This window comes from Hyaena hyaena, unplaced genomic scaffold, assembly GCF_003009895.1.
Source record: "Hyaena hyaena isolate Hyena2069 unplaced genomic scaffold, ASM300989v1 scaffold_1049, whole genome shotgun sequence".
NCBI classification, from domain to species: Eukaryota; Metazoa; Chordata; class Mammalia; order Carnivora; family Hyaenidae; genus Hyaena; species Hyaena hyaena.
The window spans coordinates 593456-598442 of NW_024081682.1; positions in this window are offsets into that span (position 1 = coordinate 593456).

The following is a 4987-nucleotide window of genomic DNA, read 5'->3' on the forward strand; positions in this document are numbered from 1 at the left end:
GTCGGTTAAGCGTCTGACTTTGGCTCAGGTCATAATCTTACAGTTTGTGAGTTCAAGCCCCGTGTCGGGCTCTGTGCTGACAGCTAGCTCAGAGCCTGGAGCATATCTTCCGATTCTGTATCTCCCTCTTTCTCTGACCCTCCCCTGCTCACGCTGTCTCTATTTCTCTCTCAAAAATAAATAAAACATTAAAAAATTAAGCTGCATTTATCATTGAAGGGATTTTCTCTCTGTAGTTTGTCTTCTAAAAACTTTCAAAATCAATTTTGGGCAATTGTCATAAAATCACATTGTTTACCTATTAATCTTTGATATTAGTGCATTTCCTCCAATCTAGGAAAACATTGCAGAATCAAACTTTTAAGAAATTTGTTCTGGAAAAATATCTAGTAGCCTTCAAAAAAAGTATCTTGTAGTCTTCAGGCTAGCTGTCAAAGGGAATTAACTGCACATTTGGTTCAGTCTTTTTATTCTGCTTCCTGAAAGCATACCTGGCAAGTTAAATATTAAAGAAGGAAAACTTTAAAACATAATAAAAAGACAGCACCCAAGAGAAAAACACAGAGGTGATATGGGAATATAGTTGCCTCATATGGGAATTAACATAAAATTCTAGGCACAAAGAAAACTCATCTTTGGGATGGGTAGAGGAAAACAAATTTCAAGAAAAAAAAATATTGTCAAAAGAGAAAAACTGTGGTACCACAGGGAGTAGGGCACTAGGAAAATTGCTTGAGGGTGGGACCACAAATGGCAGATGAACAAAATTAGGTGGGTCCCAGAAATAAAGCAAAGCCTTTATTAGCAGACCTGCTGATATAGCGATCTCATTGTTATATAAGACCCAAGGAATTTCTCCCATGACCCACACCATTCCTAACATCAACCTGCTACTAGGGTAAGATGCATTTCTTTTCACGTTCTTTGGACTTACAAATAAGTCCATGGTAGAAATACTGGAAGCTTAGCCAATAACTTCTAGCTCCTGACACCTTCTCTGAAGTGGAAATTAAAACAGAATAAATATTCTTTTCATTAAATATTTTGATGGGGAAACTGGGCACTAGACCATGAAACTTTGCTGAGGTTCCCAAAGGTCAGATGTAAAACCAACACCCTGTCCTCAGTGAACTTTCTCTAAGCGGTGCCTCTTCTGGAAGTAGCAGGAAAATTCTGAGACCAAATCAGAAGATTCCAAATAGAGAGACTGAAAGTGAACATATGTTTTTAGCTCATCAGCTTTTAAGAAACTAGCAGGTCTTGCTATATTTATCATTTATTACTTTCTTTACTAACCCGTGTGGTTGCTCTCTGGTTTAAAATGTGTTGTTTACGTAGAATCCAAGGACAACCATTACAAAGATCCCAATTTTTCACTTGTAGAATCAGACAAATGATTCCACACAAATAATCTCTGTAATAAAAATATATTTAGAAGCAAAAAGAAATAAAAAATGAGTATCAGTGGGATCTACATGGCTGGCCCCAGGTTGAGCTAAAATATAACCATATGTATAATATTAAGATTGTCAGAATGTTTTTTTTTTAATTTAGGAACAACACTATGAGATTAGAACAAGAGCTGTGTTCTCCTTTGTATCCCAAGGCTCCAGGAGGGCGGGATTACATGGATTATGAAAGCTGCAAATCAAAGATCTTGACTTTCCCAAGAAAATTCTGAAATGCACATAGCAATAGATATTTGTTCAGCAAAGAATGAGAAACAGAATTTCAGGCAAGCCCTCAGGAATTCAGAGAAAATAGACAGACCTGGCCCAAGCAGAGCAGGGAGGTAGCAGAGACTTTACCTGCTTTTTACTTCAGCTACCATTCCTAGAAAGCAATGGGCACTCCGTGATTCCTTTCAAGGATCTTAAGTGAGAATGGGTCATTGCCTTTGAGCTACACAGGAATGTGTCTTTAGGTGTCGAAGGTCAGTTCCCAGGAAGCAGAGCCTCAGATGGGGGTTCTTATGTGACTCATATATAGAGGGAGAGCTCTCAGGAGAAACCTTTGAAGAAGGAATGGAAGCGAGATGGGGCAAGGGGATGAGTTAAGCAAAGACATGTTTTTAGGAGTCCCACCTGAGCCTGTTCCCTCAGGGAACTCTATAGGGTGAATGGCACCACATCTTTGGCGCAGCTTATTGAATGAGAAGACAACAACACCTGCACTAGCTCATCAGCCCAGTGAAAAGGATTTGGGTGGGCCCCCTATAGCATCTGCTATAGTAGTGATGTATAGCCGCTGTATAAACCTGGAACATCTTCCAAAACAACTAATATCTCTTAATATTTGAGAGGCCATGGTTTGATTGTTTCTTTTCCCTGTTGGAAAAAAAATGCCTTTATGTTACGGCAAAATGATGTGTATTTTAAAGATAAAACAAAAGGTTTTCAGCACCAAACTGTCATGTCACATCTTTAATCCAGATTTTCCAAGGCTTTCTCCTGGAAATATTTGTGGTTTGTCCAGAAACTCTTTGGGGAAGTGACCATGGGATGTAGGTAGGTCCCACTCCCCAGCCCCAGGGGTGACAATATGACCTGTCAATGTTGACATCCTCTTGCTTCCAGTGACTGATTCAGACAAAGGAACATGATCCAAGTAGAGCCATTGAGAATTCTGCTGTGACTTTTAATGGAAATATTATGAAAACATCAGCATTAGCTTGTTTTTGCAAGGACTGCTAGATGTAAGCCTAGACCTTTAGGTGCCATATTTGCCTGAGAATGAAGCTGACCCACAAGAATCAGAGTTGAGAAACAACTGAATATAGCTGTGCCTGAAGTCAAGATACACCCTTGGACGTCCTGGTTGCCTATAAATTTCCTTGAAGTTACTTTTAGCTGGAAGAATACTGATCCTTAGTGTTACCCATCAACTGCAAGATACAATCTAAACTCTTTTGTAGGAAAAATATGACCCTTTACTGACCCACACAAATTCTTCCCCTAGCAATCTTCTGCTCATCCCAATTCATGTCCTAAAAACAGTGAACAGCTCACCATTCTCCAACCTCACAATGGCTTCATTTCATGTGATCAGACATTTGAAAACGCCATTGCCATTGACTGGAGTGTGTGTGTGTGTGTGTGTGTGTGTGTGTGTGTGTGTGTAATTTATCTTTAGACTTCGGCTAACTCACTTACCCCTCTATCCAATCTTTTCTGATAGTCTCAGCTCCTCCAAAGCACTTTCCCTCCATGTTCTGCCCTTGATAGGTTGTGTGGCAATGATGGGCTATCCTGTCTCCTCACCAGACTCTTAAGTAATCTTCCAAATGGGACACACTTTTTCTTTTTGTATCCTCGCCCTTAGACAAAATGCCACATACTAAGCAGGAACTTAGGTGTTATGGAAGGGAAGGGAAGGGAAGGGAAGGAAGAAGGTAAGAAGGAAGGGAGGGAGGAAGGAAGAAAGAAAGAAGAGAGAGGGAGAATGAGGGAGGGAGAGAGAGAAAGAGAGAGAGGAAAGAAGGTAGGGAGGGAGGAAGAAAGAAAGAAGAGAGAGAGAAGGAGAATGAGGGAGGGAGAGGGAGGAAAGAAGGAAGGAAGGGAGGGAGAAAGGAAGAAGGAAGGAAGGAAGGAGAAAGAAAGAGAGAGAGAGAAAGAGAAAGAAAAAGAGAGAGAGAAGTAGGGAAGAAAAGAACCAAGATTCTAGAAAATTCCAAAATATTTTTGTGCTCCAATAAAAGTATCTTCACTTGTGGAAATTCACATACCTACCCCAAGCTATCAGAGAGGTATTTTTAGGTAGGGTTCCCTTCCTACTTCACATATCACACATTCTTCAAAAACTTGCCTTATTTATGAATTAGACTACAACTTCCTAACAAAATACTTTTGCATTAACTACTTCTGTCACATAAAAAAATGTCTATAAGGCAAGGACATGAAACTCAGTAGCACTCCTACAAAAGCTCAGAATATATTACATTCCACTGAAGTTAACAAAACTGTCTATCATAAAGGATACAGTCATAAACTGCTTAGCTTGGCACTTAAGTTTCTTGAAGTCTGGCCTGATACTTAAATTATCTAATCTTCAGCTTTTCATCTATGAAATTAAAATAACATAAATTCCCTTACTGTTGTTAAGAAAAAAATGAGATAGTGACATATAAGTAAGGACATAATAAATGTCAACATTATCTTCGTCTTCATTACTAGTGCCTCTCCCTGTGTTACCAGAAATCTGGTGCATCTATTCCTGCTTTATTCCCCCTGTTCCCCTGACCTGGAATTTCTGTCCCAGTTTTTACTCTCCTAATCTCCTCTCCATCTCTCCTAACCAATCCTAAAACTCATCTCCTTAAAGTATCTTCATGACAATCAGCATGGCTTTAAATCTTTTAATTCTTGGACACTTGAAGGACTACTAGCTGTAAGTGCTCTTTCAACTGCAAGTAAATGGTATTTTTTCAATGGCGAATTGGAGACCAAATGATTGCCACACACCCAAAGGTGGTTACCTTCTTTCCCCAAGTCTTATCTGCCAGTGTTCTATAAGATTTTCACTGCTGATATTTAATTCAGTATGATAGATCCTTTTTGTTCAAAAGCCAAAGCACCAAAGAATTTAAAAAGCTAAATTTCCTCTCATCTACTCTCCTCAATTATAATGGTTTCCCAAAGGCTACAGAGGCCTTGGGAAAGGTCAGGGAACTTAGTATGCTAAAATCACCTTTGTACTTTCTAAGTCTTTAAACTGGGAAATCCAGATGTGGTAATATGATGAGTCCTGGTTAACCAAGCGGTTAACAATTTAGCACATTGCTCCTGTTCCTCAGCCCTCCTTAAATGGAATTTTCCTGTAAATCCCTACCTACTTTTCCCCTGGTTTAGTGAGAAAGTCATGATGTTCAAGTCATTGTGTGACAAATCCCTTCCGTTCACACCAGGAAATGTTAATTATCAGCCAGGTTTCTGTAATCCTTCTCCACACTCCTGGGAGAGGAGAATTTCAAAGTGACAAGTGACTGTGC